Here is a 19,656-nt window from a genome sequence, read left to right as displayed (position 1 = left end):
TGCTGAAACTGACCAGCAGCGGCTGAATCGGGGATGCCTGGGGCAGAGCTGGACTATCGGAAGGGGGGGGCTATGCGGGGTCTGGGGTGGCATCCCCCCCACACCACCCTAGACCCCTCATAGCCCCCCCTTCTGATAGTCCAGCATATCTGATAATCTGGCACCCCCTGGGTCCTAAAGGTGCTGGATTATCGGAAGTTTATTGTACTAGTTTAAAGGAAGTTGGATCAAATCCACCACAGCACATCTCCTATTCACTAAAGAAGGGCTCAAATTAAGGATGAGTGAACTAATTCAAATTTCTGAGACTCAGCCTGAACTTCAACTCAAATTGTGAAAACAAGCTATTATTTTATGTTACAAAAATGTAGATATGTACTCTAGCTCCTTTCCCATCCAGGCTATTTTCTATAGAGTTCATAGAGGCCAGGTTGGCTGCTTTCTTCAAATTCTTAGCTTTTCTGGAGCATCTCTGTTTCAGAGGCTTTCCACAGGAGGTTTACAAATCATTAGTCAACTGGCCAGAGGCTGGTTGAGATTAATAACTGAACGCCTTCACTCAATATTACCAAGCTACCTGCAAGTATTTGAAAATGAATGATTGGGGCAAGGGAAGAAAAACATCAAGATTGAAGGACAGTAAGTGGAGATTAATGGAGAGAGGATAAGAAAGAGAGACAGACTTCTAACAGCATCCTCCAATGAACACGGAATACTTGCCAAGCATAACAGCCCAAATATGCACAAACAGCTGTGACCAGGCTCCACTCCACCCTGATGAGGTGTACTCAAATTCACTTATTTGATCCCAAGTACAAAAGCACTAAATGCTAGCATGGAACAATAACCTGGTCTGCTGAAAAATAATTAAATTACATTCAATAAATTAAATCATAAAAATACTACAAGTTGAACCTCTCTAATCCAGCACACTCTAGTCTGGCAATATTTGTGGTCCGGCATGATTTTAATTAGCTGGATGTCCACTTATTGTGGATGTGGTCAAGGTTCCCACAGTCCTGTAAAGTTTGTTTACAGCCACAGGCTCTCAGTGTTCTGTGCAGCTATTTAGCTCTCAATTCTGCCTAAATGTCTTCTAAGAGCCCAGCAAGCAGTGGAAGTGCTGGTAATGCTGCTTAGCATAAGCATGTTTTTTATATTCTATCTATTTATTTCCTTGAGCCAATACCGTAAAATTATATAACACTAACACTTTGTTATGAAGAGAGTGGATAAGCCTTGGCTAGGCCTAAGCATATATAGGATCTATCAGTACAGTCATACATTTTTAAGCATAATTTCAAGTGCTGTTCCATTTATTTGCTGCAGTAAAATAAAAAATAAAGAGACTCACTCGGCTACAATATTGACCTCCTGTGGTTCAGCAAATTGTCTGGTTCGGCACCAGCTAGGTCCCAAGTGTGCCGGACTAGAGAGGTTCATCCTATACAGACAAACTTCTTTAAACCCGTAAGTACAGCAGTATGCAAGCAAACGTGTAAGTGTGTTTACCATTACAATCATTTATTTCAGAGGTTGATACAATTAAGTTCAGGGTAAATGTTCTAATAATACTGCATGTTCTTTAACCAGTGATCCTACCTGTCTCTAATTAAAGGGCTATCAGCTATACTATGATTTTTTCAGTTTTTGCTAAGGAAAAAGTTGGAAGTAAATCAGAGAACGTTGACCCAGCTGATATCAAAATCACTCAGACACGAGTACCTGTTTGTTTATAGGAATTCAGGTTTTTTTTTAAAAAAAAGTACAAACTGTGCCTGCCTTCCAAAGAACTGCTAGGTCATTAATCCATTTTCCATGCTCCTCCAGCCCATGCTCTCTCATCAGGCTCTTCCCAGAAACAACTGTTCTACCCTGAATAGTGTTTTCTATACTAGAGAACACCTGCTTTCAAGATAGTTGTCTAGCAGTAGACTCAATCCCTTCACAAAGGACTTTAACGCTCTGAATTAGACAATAGTTCTGACATCTTTAATACACTGGATTAAAACAATCATGCATAGCAGTTTCTGACTCTGCTACTGCTGTCATGTTAAGAGAGTGCATTCTTTAGCCCAAACAGTCCAGGCTTATGCTTTTACATACTAAAATCCTCACTCCTCACAAAGTATCCAAACAAAGTGCAGAATTTGCTACATTGGGCTACACTATAATAACTAAGAAACTTCATTTAAACATCCCCTTAAGTCTTGCCAGCCTTAGTCAGCTGGCACAGGCCAGTAGCAGGTGTCTAACTGCAGTGCAGAATACATATTTTGTTTCCAGAGTCAGGAACAGAAACTAAGAAACCTTATATGGAACATTTCACAGCTGTCTCATAAATAACCCACCAGCAAATATTGCGTCTCCCTGTCAGGGCAAATTCATATATGGGATTACAGGATGTTAATGACCCATGTAGGAGTGAAAAATATACAAGTATTGAAGTTATTTGCCTGCAACATGGAGACCCAAATTCAAAGCCCATCTCCATATCAGGCAGGAGGAAGAACCAAACCCATGTCTCCTACATCCAATAAATCCCCTGAACGCTGAGCTAAACAGTTATGAAAAATGCTCTTTCTTCCACAACACCATCTGAGTCCCCAAAACCTTTTTATGGGCAAAAACTATTCAGCAAATTCCTGAATGGTTTTAGATTAACCAGAACTGCATTTTTTGGGGGGTGGAAGGGGTGGGGGGAGAGAATGCTAATATCCAAAATTTTTTGCCCAGCTTTACACCTAGTCTTTCACTTTTAGGTCATGAGTCTAAATTCTTCCTAGCTTGCTGGGGATGAAAAATTAGTTACATCTAACTTTTGTGTGGTGTCCCCTTATGACAGAAGTTTGGCCAGTTCTAGTTCCACCTGCCATGTCACATTCACACTCATGCTTTTCTTTTGACTATCTATAAGCTCTTTTAAGACTGGGATTTTTCTTACTTTTGACTTGTGGAAGGATGCAAAGGGACGCATGAGCTAATGGGAAGGGAGAACATGACTCCCCCACATGACTCCTCCCTGCCCCACCCCAGTCTGGAGGGAGGAGGCTCTGTCTGTTTGGCTGCTCTTCTTAGCAGCTAGCCTCTGGAGCCACTCCCCAATGCTGCCTGGTGCAACACAGCAGCTGCCTGCTCTGGGGGGGAGGAGGGGGGGAGGAGGAAGAGAGGCTCTGGGTCCTCTTGCAGCAAGGTTCAAAATCACCTTACTCACTATAAATTTGATACAGACATTAAATAGGGAGGGGGAATTCAAAAATCAGAAAAGAGACCAAAAATATAAGGGTTGATTTCATGAGGGGGAGGGTTACATTATTTTTGAGCCAGTCTCATGATTTATTTGCTGTCCAACTCCTGATTTTTGAAATGCTGTAGTAGGCAATAGGGCATTACTCTTCTGATGTTGAAAGGCTCTGAAGTGGGAATTAAAGAAAGGAAATAAATGAAATGAATATGGCTCTGATACCAGTAGAATCAGAGAAAGGAGTTCAGAGCATAATGGGCAACCCAGAAGAAGGTGCAAAGGTGAGAACAGAAAAGAATAAAGGCATGCAAGGACAGAAAGAGGAGAAAATAAGAACAGAGACCTGCAGGAGCTTTAACTTGATGTAGAATGAAAGAAGATACTAATGACAATACAAAGAGGTCAGTGCAACAAAATCAGATTAACAGAAAAGAAAGGCTATTTTAGTTGCAGCATTTTTTTGCTTCTGGGAGGGAATGAGGTGAGAAGAGGCTAGACCTAGAAAGGAGGTGGTTGAAATTACAACTGAGTCAGAATGTCCCTATCCCTCACTTTCCCCCCTTCCTTAAATTCTTCCAAAAGGGTGTTTGCAAACTGATTTGCTATTTCACCTGATAGAAACTGGTGATTGTTTAACAAAACTGAATACACGCTGAGCATTCTAAGGGCATAGCAGCATTTGCATTTGTCTAATCAGCTTTTGTGTAGGGCAAAATTCCTGTATCTTCATATATATTTTTACTTCTCCAAATTATCACATTAAATATACCCTGGATGTCCATTTTTAAGAATCCTCAAAATCATCTAGAAAGTGTTCTCAGATTCCAAACTACATCCTTCTCTAAGTACAGTGCTATTTTTAAAAATCATAAATGTCAGTCATAAGAACGCTGTTACAGAATCATGCTATACTAACCTGAAAGTAGCCATCTTAGAGCCACACTCAGGATAATCTAAGGTTTTATTTTCTTTGGCCTATTCTATATTATTTTTAATACAATATGAAATTTTATCAATTAGCAAGAATGCTGCCTCAAAGAATGGCTCACTGGTAAGCAGCTGGGCAAACACAGATTCTTGTGATCCACAAAATTATTCTTCCATTTGACAGCCTCATACTTTTTTCAAAGGACATGAATAATTTTTGTTTTACTGAGCTCTATAATTCTTTCTTGTTTTTACATTAGATACGCTATAACTTTTTAAAATCTAAATTTACAAAAAAAGGATCAGATTTTGCATATATGTGACAAAAGATTTAAATACCTTCTAAAGCTCTACAAAAAGAAATTTAATATTAAACTTTACATGTGTGTAGTCATTTCAGTGTAATCAAGATTAACATTTGGAATACACACATGGTAAGACAGAATTTAGACTTTCTTTTTAATTCTTACTTGGAAAAATTGGTCCTCAGACTAATTTCTAAAGCACAGATTCATAGAACAAAAATATCACTATCACTACTGAATTAGATTGGAAACTCTGGACATGTGTGCACCATCATTTTTTCTCTCTTCTTAACCCTTCCAGCACAATAATGCAATCAATTTGACTCTACTCATAGACTTTTCAGGACAATTTGCTTTTACTAATCAATCATTTTATCTCTATTTATCCTTTGTATTAAACCCTTTGTAGCAAAATATTAAGAGGTAAACAATAGAAACACTTGTTTCTGGACTAGAATATGATGTTTACAGATGTTTGGAAAGGCTAGATTATATCCATTATCTTAGTGACTATGTTATTCTAAAGATGAAATCATTTAAAATATCTTTCTACTGTAATAAGATTCACTTTGAAACAGACAAATCATAGTAATAACTCATCAGGTGCTGCAAGCCTTCGTCACTTTCTAATGTGGGTTTTTCTGTGGTGTTTGTCAGCTGAGTTAACAGCCTGGAATGGACATTTGCCTGCTTTACAGCTCCTTACAGGAACTCAGCCAGGGAGAAGTAAGAGGGATTGACAAGCCAAGATTTACCCACAATCAGAGTGATGAGGAAAAGAGAACTAAAGTGGTCAAAGGTTAGCTGAGATACCCAAAGTATTGTGGGTTGGATTAAATAAAGTGAATTTTCCTTCTTTCAGTTTGTTCTGCAGTTGAACAACACAGAATGTTCCTAACTGGCAGTTTGGTAAGTAAAGTGAGTTTACTGTGCACTTAGTGGTCTCTTTAGAAACTGTTAGGGAATCCTCTGAACTGTCATTTATGTTAAAATTCGACACTTGCCAACAAGGACTTAACAAGACTTTGAACTTTCTCACCCATTACCAAGACAGTTTCCCCAATTATCACCTGTAATACCATTAACTCCCACTCTCCCTACCTTTAATATCAGCAATTCACAGACACTTACCTTCCTTCCTCCCCCTTCCCACCCCCCCGCATCCCCCTTCTGTTCTGCAATGTGATTTGTCCTTTTCATATTTGTTCATTTTTTTAATTGTATCCTTTGGTATATATGGTTGTGACTACTTTCTTCCACTATTTGATCTGAGGAAGTGGGTCTGGCCCACGAAAGCTCATCATCTAATAAACCATCTTGTTAGTCTTTAAAGTGCTACATTGTCCTGCATTTTGCTTTAGCTAGAAGAGAACATTGTTACCTAATATCTCCAGAAATTGGGGTCAAGCGTTCTAATCCTATTAGTGATTGCAGATAAGGGAATCCCAGCCACCAGCTGATGGGTTTGTGTTTCAAAACATCATTTGCTAGGAACTCACATACTGTATATACAATACATTCCTTCTGAAATGGTTTAAACCCTTGTACTATTACTACTACTACAAATAATAATATTAAGCTATTAACAATACCAGAAGGAAATCACACACCTGGTAGGATTTTCATAGAGCTGTAGTTTATTTTTGTTGCCTTCCTCTGTTTTTGGTTAACTAGTTAGGAGCTTGCCACCACATAGCAAAAACCACCACCACTTTTGTTGAGATTCTTAGCCCAGGGGTCACAAAGCAAGCATGACAAAACTTAACAACGAATGGTCCTGCAGCACCTCAGAGACTAACAAAAAATGTAGATGGAATCATGAGCTTTCATGGGCACAACCCATTCATGATTCCATCTACATTTCTTGTTAGTCTCTAAGGTGCTGCAGCACAATTCATTGTTTACGTTTTTTCTGCTACAGACTAACAAAGCTACCTCTTTGAGACTTTTGAACAAGCATGGACAGTGACTCTTCTCTCACTGTTGTACCTCAGCCTTCTCTGGAAGGAGTGCCACCATGAAGAGGGTGAGGTGCCGAAGCATGACAAGTAAAGTACAGCAACCATTTGGGGGGATAAGAAGAACTGTCAAATTATTCATTTTACTTTTAAAAATTAGAAAAATCTATTATACATGTTTAGTCTGACTTAATGAGAACATGGTGATTGACCAGAGATATATCTGAAAAGTAAGTAATTACCAAGTAATTTCAAGTCTGATTATATGTATGTATTCTCTGTGGATAGACTGCCAGCCTCCCTATATTGTATTGTGGATGCAACCAAAGGAGGATATAATGGGGGAGGGGTGTTATCACTCCCAACAGTTCTAATCTATTGCAAAAGAGAACAAGAATAAGAAATAAAATATCATTTTCTATCTCTGCTCTTGCCTGCTCTCCTTTCTATCTCCAGAGCAACCACCTGATCCTACTATAAGAATCTGAATCTAGAGAGAGAACTAAGAATATGTGAAAGCATGAATAAAGCACAGGGTGAATGTCTGAATATAAGTGTGATAGCATGGGGGATCCACTGAGGTTCATATGTGAGCGAATACCAACAGCAGAGTAAGAAAAGATTTAGATCCAAGTTCCCACTAAGCCCTATGCAGGGGCTCAGCCTCTCCCCAACCCTGAAGCTGTTGCAGCAGGTGGGTGCACATCTAACCACTAGCCTCAGCGCACAGCTGCTACAGCCAGGACCATGGCTGGACCAACTCTGTGCTGTGGCCAGTGGGGAAGTCGTTAGCAGCAGGTCCAGCACCTAAGCAGAGAGATTACAGGGCTCCATTCATGATGGAGTCTCATGCCCCACCCCCAGGATATCTGTTGGCTGCTTCCAGGATGCAGTATGCCCTAGGAGAGGCACGCACCAGGTAGCCTGCCTTAGAGCCACAACTTGGGAACTGCTCTGAGCCCCGCCACTCCAAGCCCCTCATTACTAGCCTCACTCAGAAGCTCATACTGACAGCCACCTTAACCCCCAGCCCAGAGCCCCTCCCCAAACTGGAACCTCCTTCTGCACCCAGAATACCTCAACCCCAGCCCCATCCTAGAGCCCACATCCTCAACTGGAACCTCACATTTCTGCATCCCTACCCCTCTGATCCAGCTCTGAGCCCCTCAAGCCCAGCTCCATCCCACAGCCTGCACTCCCCAGTTGGGCCCCTCACACTCCTACACCCCCAACTCTCTGTCCTAAGCCTCAACCCTCTCCAACATTCAGGCCCCACTCCCGCCACATGAATTTTGTTATAGAGACTAACATGAAGGTGTTGTGTCATACATAATTTCCGTGTTGCATATCACCTCCACATTGCCCCTAACAAAATTCATTCTATTCAGGGGTAGAAAAAAAATTAGATGGAACACTGACTAGGATAGTCTTCATATTTCTAAATCTAATTTTTAATAAACAATAATTGACTCCTACATCTATCTGTTGCTTTATTTTAGGAATGTGGAAGCCTCTACAGAGAACTTTTTTTTTTATAAAAGTGGCTTTTTCCAAGCCATAGATTGCTGTCATCAATGGTATCATTATCTCAAGGTGTATGTTAAGGGCATCAATTGAGTCTCCTAATAATGAGGAAAATGATAATGTGAACAGATGTGCATATTTCTTTTTGACAAAGAGAACATTCCAAGACTAATCATGTTCATTCTTGATAGAGCCAACTCGCTGTTTTGAACTGAATATATTTTGTTGCTATAATAACATTTTCAAAGTATTTCTTCACACAAAAAATCCCCTTAAGTTAGCAATATATACAGTGTGTGTCTGTGTGCCAGCAAGTCTATTCGAGAAATCCTCCTTCCTCTTCTCATAACGTAAAGCAAGGTCAGGTTTTGGTTGTGTCAGGACAACCAGGACCCCCAGAAAAAGGACAGTTTTCCATAACATGCAAAGGAAGGGGCTTCTGTTTGGTGGGATCTGATAGGAGAGTGGACAGAGGGGGCAGCAAGCCCATAGGGGAGAGCTATCCTGCAGTATCTACTGGGGCAGCCATACCACCAAGGGAGTGGCCAGCCATCTTGCCTGCCAACAGACTGGGTAAGTGAGGCCCCCAGCCCAGGAGACAGCCCCTGCCAGAGCCCCTCCACCCATGCTCTGGTTGGAGCCAGGGGGAAGGAGAGAGCTCCTCTCCTGCACACCCTGGGCCAAGGTGGGGGGGGGGGGGGGGAGAGAGAGAGGCCTGGCCTCTGGTGTTATGCCAGCAGGCAGGGTTCACAGTCCCTGATGTCCTGGGCCTCCCTCACTCTTGCCTTGAGCCCCTCCTCACCTCCTGCCCTGACTCCTGCACTCCCTACCTAATGCCCTGAGCCCCTCCTCACCCTTAACCCTCACTCTCACACCCTCCTATGCCCGGCCTCCTGCCTTGTACTCTGCCTTGTACTCTGCCTAGCTCCAAGGCCCTGAAGAATCCAGGCAATGTTGGGTAAGTCTTCTAGTATGAAATATTTTAAACAACATTGCTGGTTTCTTCAGGATTTTGTGTGTTTCTGTCTCTTGGTCTTTTAGAAGGGTAATGATAGAGCTCAAGAGTGTCACATCACAGCTTGAAAATGAGAGCTGGTATATTTGAAATTCACAACACACTTACATGAACCAACAAATAGAAAAAAGGGTGGGAAAAAAAGCTTGAATATACTTCAAGAAGGAACAGTAAGACAAATGCCAGTTAAAGAGGAAAACCAACAGTGTAATTAAAAAGCAACATTGTTCCTTTGCTTAAGAAAAGCAAGGCTATACAAAGAATAACTAGAACAATGAGAATAATAGTCATAAAAATTAATCTGGAAAGAGAAAAGGGACAACAAGAGCACTATCAGTAGAAGCTAGTGAAACAAAAATAGAAAGATTGTAGAAAGATAGTAGTCATTGAGCTACTCATATGAATCTGAAAATTTAACAGAATAGCTAGGAAAACAGAAATCCATATTTCTAAACTCCACAAATCATCTATTTTCAGCAACACATGAAAATTACAGGCTACAGTAAGAAAATATAAACATTTTTTCTTTTGTACATGTTTATGAAGTTGACATCCTGCATATGTTTCAACAAATATGTATGAATATAATAGATAAAAAAGTACAGTGTTCACAAACATAAGATATTTAACCAATGTTGTGTTAACATCACCATTATGGCAATAAATAGCGTAGAGTCTAAAGATTAACAAGCTGCTAAAAAATAAAAATGGGGTAGCACATAAAAGTGAAGTAAAAGGTAGAATAATGTCCATAAAAGATTAAAGTAAAATGTCAGTTTCTAACTGAAATAGTATGCGTGGGTCCTGAACACGCACAATGCACAAGATAAACACCTATTGATATTGATGCTATCGCTAGCCATTTTGCCAGAGCATGTACAGTTCAAGCACTTGATGTTCTGAATTTTTTTTTTCAGTGATGAAATTTCAAAGAGTAACGCAGCCATGTTTTGAAAGATTTTGGGGAATTAACTAAGAAAGTTAAGGAGCACAAAATGAAAAACGAAAAACAAAGGTTAAAAGGATAGATTGAAAAGAAAGTTAGAAAAATGCCTTTTCGAATTATAATATGTAGGCTAATGTGTCACACTTTTAGCAAGCCTTTCATCCAAAAGTACTTCACAAACATTACCCGGTTAAGCTTCATAGTGTCCCTGTAGGCAAGGAAGTATTATTATTACCATTTAACAGATGGTGAAACGAGGTAGAGAGAGAGGAAGTGGCTTGCCCACAGTTATGTAGGGATTCTATGGTGGAACAGCCAGAAATAAACACCATGAACACAAATAACAGAAGAACACAACATTTTAATAGATAATATGCCTGAAACTCCCATTTCCTTATTTGTAACAACTGAGCTATTTAGAACATATGAGGATATTGTTTAGTTACTTACATAGTTTTATGATTCTATTATTATTCAAAATCTTAGCTTTGAAGAATTAAAGTTTTTAACATTATGAGAGGTTAAGACTGACTCTCCACAAACAGCATTTAGAAAATGAAGACAGATAGTAGTTAAACCAAAAGAGTTGATTTCCCATGGAATATGATTTCCAAAGCAGCTGATACCACTGTATTAATATTGAGTTAAGAACTGTTTCCTATTAAGAATAATTTGTATTTGATAAAAGCAGAAGTACAGACAGTTGGAAACAATCAAATAACTTGGTGGGAAGTCAAAAAAATCAATTTTGTTCATAATGACAATAAATGGTCATTGAGGCAGGCAAAGAGAGCGAGGCTTTCTCTAGGACAGTGGTTCTCAATCCAAGGGCTACTTATGGCCCAATCAACATACAGCTTAACCCATGTGACATCCTCAAGGCTATACAGATACATAAGAATGCAAGAATGGCCATACTGGGCCAGATTGAAGGTCCATCTAGCCCAATACACTGTCTTCCGACAGTGGCTAATGCCAGGTGCTTCAGAGGCAATGAATAGAATGTAATCATCAACTGATCCATTTCCTGTCATCCATTCCCAGCTTCTGGAAAAACAAAGGTTAAGGACACTATCTCTGCCAATCTTGATTAGAAATTAGAACTGTGGAGAAGGATGCGGCACTCAAGCTAAATATGGACAACAGTGTAACACTTGTTTCAAAAAAGCAAACATCATTCTGGGATGTATCATTAGGAAGGTTGTAAACAAAACACAAGTAGTAATTCTTCTGCTCTGCTCCACACTGATTAGGCCTCAACTGGAGTATTACTGCATGCACTTCTGGACATCACATTACATTTCAAGAAAGACATGGAAAATTGGAGAAAGTCCAGAGAAGAGCAACAAAAATTATCAAAGGTCTAGAAATGACCTATGCGGGAAGATTGAAAAAACTGAGTTTGTTTAGTCTGCAAAAGAAAAAACTGTGAGGGAGGGCATGATAACAACTTTCCAAATACATATTACAAAGAGGAGGGTAAAATTGTTCTCATTAGCCTCAGAGGACAGGACAAGTAATGCATTTAGACTGGAGCAAGGGCCATTTACATTGGATATCACGGGGAAAAAATCCTGTCAGGGTAATTAAGCACTGAAATAAACTGCATATGGAAGTTGTGGAATCTGTATCATTGGAGATTTTTAAGAGCAGGTTAAACGAATACCAGTCAAGGGCAGTCTACAATAGTTACTCCATCAGGGAACTGGACTAGACCTCTTGAGGTCCCTTCAAGTCATTGCTTGGTACATCCCAGATATGAAACTTAATAAAGTTGTGGCCTAATTAAACTACCTTTCAGAGTCATGCCTTTCTTCCAGTCATGTCAGATTCCAAAAAAAAAAAAAAAAAAAAAAAAAAACCCTTTATGCTTACAATGCTAAGTTTTCAATACAGTGTGCCTACTGCAGAGTTTTCAGTGGTATAAGATAATCAGCAATGGAAAAGCACCTTGCAAGATAAAATGAGGGAGGAGTTCCCCAAAGGCCTCTTTCACCAGCATGCACATTAAGAGGCATACATTCATTGTGCAGCTATGTTACCTAAGTAATCCTGCCAGTGCAGCTCTTATTTCCTTAGAACTTTGGTAAAAAATATGCTGTCAAACTGCACCCAAACTTCACAACATTAGTAACATGAAACAGCCAAGCCATATCATATCATATAACCTGGAGGACCAGTTTTCACTGGAACATTCAAAGGAATCTTTCTAAGTGGAAGGAAGGTAAAGCTGTACAGAAAACACAAAAAATTTTTAAGACAGTGGGCTTGTATTCTCTCACATACACAGTCCTTTCACGAAAACAGCTGAACCATTTTTGCTTTGATTTTGAGTCCATCAAGTGAAATTATCAAGGGGACAGTAGAAACAGAAAGCAAGAGATTAATTATTATGGTAATACCTAAGCAACCTTAAATACATTTGTAAGTTGCACTTTCATCACAATATTTGTTACATAACTTCACTCAAAAACAAAATATAAATCTTTAGACTCTACAAGTCCACTCAGTCCTATTTCTCCAACCAATCACTAAAACAAGCAAGTATGTTTACATTTATGGGAGGTAATGCTGCCTGTTTTTTTACAATGTCACTTGAAATTGAGAACAGGTATTTGCAAGATGCTGTTGTAGCCCAATTGAAAAGGTAATTATCTTTCACATAGGCTAAACATTCACATGCCTTTTCATGCTTTGACTTACAAACATTTGCACTGTAAAAATGATGCAATAAAAATAATATAAATTGAGCAATCTACGCTTGGTATTCTAAATTGTAATTGAAATCGATACATTTGAAAATGTAGAAAAACATCCAAAACTATAATAAATTTAAATCTGCATTCCATTATTGTTTAAAAGTGTGATGAAAACTGTGATTAATCATGATTGATTTTTTTTAAATTTTGCTATTAATTACATTTATTTTAAATCTTTTGACATTTAGTAGTAGGGGTGCCAACTTTTTAATATTTAAAAATGGAACAATCCCAAAAGGAGTGCCAGAACCTGTCCTGTACCAACACTTCCCCCGAGGCCCTGCCTCTGCCCCTTCTCGCCAAAGCCCTTGTGCCTGTTGCTTGCTGCTTTTCCCAGTACCTTGAGTAAGGATGATGACTCAGTTCCTTCCCACCTCCCCTACCTGAAGTAACTAATGTACAGTCAATAGAACTGATCATATGCTGTCAAGGTAAGGGATAGAAAATAAACAGTTAGTAATGTAACTCTATAACTGTTAAAATCTTAATTACATGCCACAGGTTCTGAGGCATAAAGTTTATGCTGCAGAGCCCACAGCGCAGCCAGCTCCCTGGGAGTGGGGCTGGCAGCTGGGAGCCGGTGCACACCAGGAGCCACCTTATGCTGGCCCCACTTCCGGGCAGCTGGTTGACATCCCACACTTCAGGCTCTGATAGAGAGCTAGCTGCACCGGATGGCAGCTGGCTCCCTGGGAGCAGGGCCAGCAGCCAGTGAGCATCAGGAGCCAGCTTATCCACACCCGGCTCCCAACTGCCAGCCCCAGTCTCAGGGAACTAGCTGCCAACCTCATAATATGGGCTCTAATACAGAGTCAACAGTACAGGGCAGCAGCTGACCACCCTAGTTAGTAGCTTGGGAACTTTCATATAAAACCTGGTGTTTGCCTAAAGTTATACGGTATCTCCACAATACAGTAAGTAACTCATTCTAGGAGGAATCACAACTCCTAATAGGTAATAGGGTTTAATTGTATTTTCTTGTCTTTATAGGGGAAGCAGCCACTATATCGAAGTTGCCTCACACTTTCCATTGTAACTACTTCTACTATTTACAGCAAGCTTTTGAAATTCCTGAGGAAGTAAGCAGTAAGTCTATAGACCTACCTTTTGCTTGTCCCATAACATTCTTTCAAGCTTGGCTGAGATATGAACTGGTAGAAAAATTGCCCTTTCCCTTCTGCTTTTTCCTTTATGAGCATCCCAAAATACCCAGTGCACAGAACAGGGTACAGAGCTAACTACAAATCAGACATTTTCTAACTTGTGAATTCAAAGAATGCTCTTTTAAGATTTTTCATACGTACAGTACATCGTTTCCATATTTCCAAAAAATTAACATATTTGAACTGTATTTAATTGAGTTCTCTTTAATAATTGTTTATGATAATATCTTGATTTAAGCAAAACTCAAACGAGGTTTTATATATTGACAAATTTGAATGATCAAGTATACTGACCCGTAATACTCCTTATTTTCCATTTTAAAAAATCATGGAAGAAGATATGCAAAACATTTGGAAAATTGCTATTATACATTCATCAGCATATTTCATCACTAGATCAAATGTTACTCTTCAGGTAGTACAGGCAGTCCCCGGGTTACGTACAAGATAGGGACTGTAGGTTTGTTCTTAAGTTGAATCTGTATGTAAGTCGGAACTGGCGTCCAGATTCAGACACTGCTGAAACTGACCGCCAGTTCTGACTTACATAGAGAATCAACTTAAGAACCCCAGGCGTCCCCAAGTCAGCTGCTGCTGAAACTGATCAGCAGCTGATTCCAGGAAGCCCGGGGCAGAGCAACTCTGCCTCGGGCTTCCTGTAGTCAGCGCTGGTCAGTTTCAGCAGAAGCTGACTTGGGGATGCCTGGGGCAGAGCAGCTGGGGTGCTACTGGACCAACCCAGCAGCACCCCATCTGCTCTGCCCCAGACGTCCTGATTCAGCCGCTGCTGAAACTGACCAGCAGCGGCTGAATCAGGACCTGGGGCAGAGCAGCTGGGGTGCTGCCGGGTTGGTCCAGTAGTGCCCACGGGCGCTGCAGGACCAATCGGCAGCGCCCCAGCTGCTCTGCCCCAGAGTCCAAAACAAAAGCCTGGTCTGCGGGGGGGGGGGGCACACTAGCTGCGCCCCCCCCCCCCCCAGCAGACCAGGGACACGGGGAGGAGAGCCGCAGCGGCCTCTGAGGCTTTGCTCTGGCAAAGCCTCAGAGGCGAGGGACCCCGCCACGGCTGCGGCTTCAGTCTGGGTGCCTGTGGTCTGCTGGGGACGGTCCCCAGCAGACCACAGGCACCCTGACTGAAGCCGCAGCCACGGGGGGGTCCCGCGCCTCTGAGGCTTTGCCAGAGCAAAGCCTCAGAGGCGCGGGGAACCGCCGCTGCTGCCGCTTTGACTGAAGCGGCAGCAGCGGCGGTTCCCCGCGCCTCTGAGGCTTTGCTCTGGCAAAGCCTCAGAGGCGCGGGACCCCCCCGCGGCTGCGGCTTCAGTCAGGGTGCCTGTGGTCTGCTGGGGACCGTCCCCAGCAGACTACAGGCACCGGGTCTCATGCGGCAGCAGCGGGGGTTCCCGCGCTTCTGAGGCTTTGCTCTGGCAAAGCCTCAGAAGCGCGGGAACCTGCCCGCTGCTGCCGCTGGGGTCCCGGTGCCTGTGGTCTGCTGGGGACGGTCCCCAGCAGACCACAGGCACCGGCACCCAAGTGGCAGCAGCAGCGGTTCCTACGCTTCCGAGGCTTTGCTCTGGCAAAGCCTCAGAAGCGCGGGAACCCGCCCGGTGCCCCTGGTCTGCTGGAGACGGTCTCCAGCAGACCAGGGGCACCGGAGCAGCTTACGAACGGGGCTTTCTCGCCCCGACTTCCGGGGCGAGAAAGCTCCGTTCGTAAGTGCGGATCCGACGTAAGTCGGATCCGCGTAAGTCGGGGACTGCCTGTATAGATTTTTCAAAAGCGCAGACCAAAATCAAAACCCCTTCCACACATTAGTTGCCCAAGGATCTAGGTATTAAGCAGAAATATGCCATCAGAGGCTCACTGCTCCATCTTTTCATAAACAAGTAAATATACCACGAGAATTAAGATAATTGCCTGCATACATTCCCATTTATCTTTAGTGGACTAAACACTAACTGCCTGTCCTGTAGTAGGAAAGCTGCCCTTCTTCCTGGTTTACTGTTACATGAAGTCGGGTCAACAGAAATCTGACCCTCTGACCTCATCTATACAGCAAGTTAGGGCACAGCAAACCAAGGTCTGAATCTACAGAAGTGTGCTAGCTTGGCTTTCCCTGACTAACCATATGTACCCTGTTACCATGCATTACAAGCACTAGAGAACTTCTAGCACAAGAAAGGTAGCAGGGTCCACACAGCCAGTGAATGCATGGCAAACTAGTACACTGTAGATTCATAGACTGACTTGCTGTGCACTAACTCACCATGTACACAAGACCACTAACCCTCAAACCTACTGAGATTAATAATATTCTGAGAGGGAGGAAGAGGAGTAGAGGATAGTAGGGGCACTTAGTTTTAAGTGGGGAGGAAACTGGACATCTCATAATACTTGGCAACAGATACAGAGCTAATCTGACTTCCAAGTCTCTAACAAACCTATAAATTGAAATGTTTGCCCTGAAGAGCAAGATAAATGAAGACCCTGGAGACTGACAAAACAATCCTAAACATTTTTCTGAACTGTTGCTCCACTGTTAATATAGCATGTAGATATTTCTCTTGTTAACAGTGAAGAAACAGCCTAGATTATTTTTAAGATGACATTTGAAATGTAGTGCTTTCCCATTAATTCTCTTCAGCAATACATCCTTTAAAAATCAGGAGTTCCCTTTAAAACTAGCACTATTATAACTAGAATCTGCAGTGAGTTCATGTTCTAAATATTTATTACCTCACAAGCATATTTTCTAGAAGACATCTTAAAATGATGTTTTGAGCTGGGTGAAATCTTGTTATGGGTTAAGTGAAAACTACAATTGTCAATTAATCACAGGCAATTAACTGAAAACAAAATTAATATGCTAATTTTTTTAAACACATATGTCTGGGTGGGAAGGGAGGCATCATCTTGCAGATGAATCCAACAGAATCTGTTCAGATACAGTAACCCAGTCCACCTCCAAAGGGCAGAGAAATAGACAGGAGAGAAAGTGGCTCATATTCTGGCTTCAGCAGAGTTGGGATCTTCATGCCGCTCACAGGTGCAAGCACGTTGGTACGGGCTGGTACTGCATACTGGCAAGAAGCGGTCACCAGTACTGGCCCATACGTGGCTGAAATTAAAGCACTGGTACCCAGTGCTGTCTGGTCCCCAGCAGGGACGTCAATGAGTAGTTGATTAAATGATTAACCGATAAGTCTAGGCTTATCTGTTATTCTAGTCAACTACTCATATTTTGTCGTCCCCCCCTCTTGCTGCCTCTGTATCAGAGGCAGCAAGTGGGGGGAGCAGGAGCCGATGCAGGGGGGAGCTCACTTGCTGAAAAGCCGGTTTCCCTCAGCACCGGCTCTGTGGTGCCACCAGCATATGCCCGCCTCTAGCAGAGGCAGCAGTGTGGAGGGAGGGGCGGAGGAGGAGCTGCCATGAAGCAGCCTCTGCCCGTGGCGGGCCCAAATTCCAGAGGTGAAATCCACCTTCCTTTGCAAACAAAGGCTCATTCAACTGAAGGAAGCTCACCTAGAACAGTAAAAGAAGGCAAGCCTGCAGAGCACAGTACCAGAAGCCACCATGCTCCTGCATACGTTGCTGCTTGTTTCCTCTCCTTCCAAACACTGAATACAGATTTCTGAGATGAAACCTCTTCAGACAAGAAGCAAGCTCAGAAACCCAACACAAGAGCAGCGTCAAGAATTCAAATTTTTACTCCACTAGTCATTCTTTTCTTATCTCCAGGAATACTGACTTTCTGAAATAAAAAAAAATTCTTATCCCTTCAATAAGCCAAGCCTCCCCTAAAGGAAACACATATAAAATGGTATATGTAATAAAGGCTAACCCAGAAGCAGCAGGAGAGAAAACAAGCCTCCTGAAGAATTCACTCTTCTACTGAATGCCAAAATCCTGAGGTAAAAATCTTTCCATATCCACAGCAAGAACTTTATGGATTTGAAGGCTCTAAAGTTTTACTGTGTTTTATTTTTGAGTGCAATTATGTACAAAGAAATAATTCTATATTTGTAAGTTCAACTTTCATGGTAAAGAGATTGAATGACGGTACTTATGAGACAAGCTGAAATATTTTTTCTTTTATGTGTGACTATGGAAGAGCTAGAGAGAGAGCTGTTGGGTTGGTCTTTTGTGTGCTTTCACCCTATATCATACAGATTTCACAGGGGAGACCAATATTTCACCAGTTGAGGGTTCTGACCCAAAATGAAATTGTGGAGTGGTCACATGCTTGTTTTAAGGGGTTATGGTATTGCCACCCTTACTTCTGCACTGCCTTCAGTGCTGGGCAGCCAGAGAGTTATGGCTACTGGAGAGGCACTCACCTCTGAAGGCAGTGTCCTGCCAGCAGCAGAGCAGAAGTAAGAATAGCAATACCGTACTATGCCACCTTGATTTTTTGTGCTGCTGCATTCTAAGGTAGAGTTAACTCACCAGCCATGCAATCCTTACTTCTGTGCAGTTGCTGGCTGTAGCTTTGGCTTCAGAGCTGGGCTGCTGGCCAGCAGCCATGGCTCTCAATCCGCTCAGCTCTGAAGGCAATGCCAGCACAAGCAGCAGCACAGAAGTAAGGGTAGCAGTGCCACAATCCCTCCTGCTTGAGGTCTCCTCATTGTGGAGCAAATTGTTCTCTTTTCCTCCTTTGGCTCCACTGTAGCCTGTTGAAGTTGACTAGCATCTTCCATGTGCATCCTGTCAATGAGATCCTCATGGTCCTAGATATTACACAGACAAGCCAACTCCTTCTTCCTGAGGTATTCCACTTACAGACACCTTTCATACTAGGTGATTCCCCCATCCTTCAAGAGCAAAAGGCAGGCCACATTCCCCAAAAGATCAGGCCATGTATAGAAGCTTTCATGGTCAAGATACCTATCTGGCCAGGGTTTCCATACATGCAGAAAGAGGAAGAGCTAGTAGTGATGCTGGCATTTTTCCCCTCTCATATTAAATTTTTCCTTGTAAGCTAAAGAAAAAGCAACCTCCCTGCTCTCCTCTGCTGCTAAACCCAGCTAGCTAACTTAAGCTAGCTAAAATTCCTGTTCAGGGTCCCTTCCTTCAGTAAATGCTTTGCACTATATGCCATAAAGATAGTAAATTCAGACACTGTTGAATCCACAGGAGAAACAAATTCTATATTCAGGGTCTTTGGATGTGAATGTTTAGCTATGAGCTAAAATACAGTATTTCATATCATATGTGGATATGTCACAGGAACAAAAGTAGGGATGTAAATTCCCATTTAATCAGTTAACAGGTTAAATACTATGTATAAACCGGTTAATCACATAAATGGGGATGGGCTAGGGGCCAGGGCCTGGCTAGACTCGCTGCAGGCAGGGGCTACTCCTGCCGAGCTGGAGGACCTGCCATGGGCAGGGGCTGCTCCAGCCAGGACAAAGTGCCCTAATCCTGAAATGCTTGACAAAAGCAATAAATATCTATATTTTACACTATGCTGATTTCTAAAAAACACCATGCTGATTTCATAGGTTGGAACAAATGTTTGACATAGTGTCTAGCCAAGACTTTCCTAAGTATCAAATGCCTCAATTTTATTGGCAGTCAATTAACTCAAGGTAAAAACTCTAGTAAATGCCACACCTCATGAATGTAATTGGAGAGGTGAAAATGTTTGTGAGACAAAACAATTTAGAGTCAAGATAAAGGAGAGTGTGAGGAGCTTCAGAGGGGTGTAACAAAGATTGGCTGATTAGACACCTTCTGCAGCAGATTATTCATAGAATCGTAGGGTTGGAAGAGACCTCAGGTAGTCATTGAGTCCAACCCCCTGCCCAAAGTAGGA

The 19,656-nt window shown here is 42.0% G+C and overlaps 1 protein-coding gene across 3 annotated transcripts in view; it reads right to left on the bottom strand.

Moving 5' to 3' along the window:
- Positions 1 to 19,656, bottom strand: part of GALNT13 (polypeptide N-acetylgalactosaminyltransferase 13) — a 344,283-nt gene that overhangs the window by 248,431 nt on the left and 76,196 nt on the right. The window lies entirely within an intron of this gene.

The sequence above is a fragment of the Pelodiscus sinensis genome, chromosome 7 (genome assembly GCF_052426305.1).
Source record: "Pelodiscus sinensis isolate ZL-2025 chromosome 7, ASM5242630v1, whole genome shotgun sequence".
Taxonomy (NCBI): Eukaryota; Metazoa; Chordata; order Testudines; family Trionychidae; genus Pelodiscus; species Pelodiscus sinensis.
The sequence above is the reverse complement of the archived record's forward strand: the minus strand, read 5'-3'. Positions and strand labels throughout refer to the sequence as shown.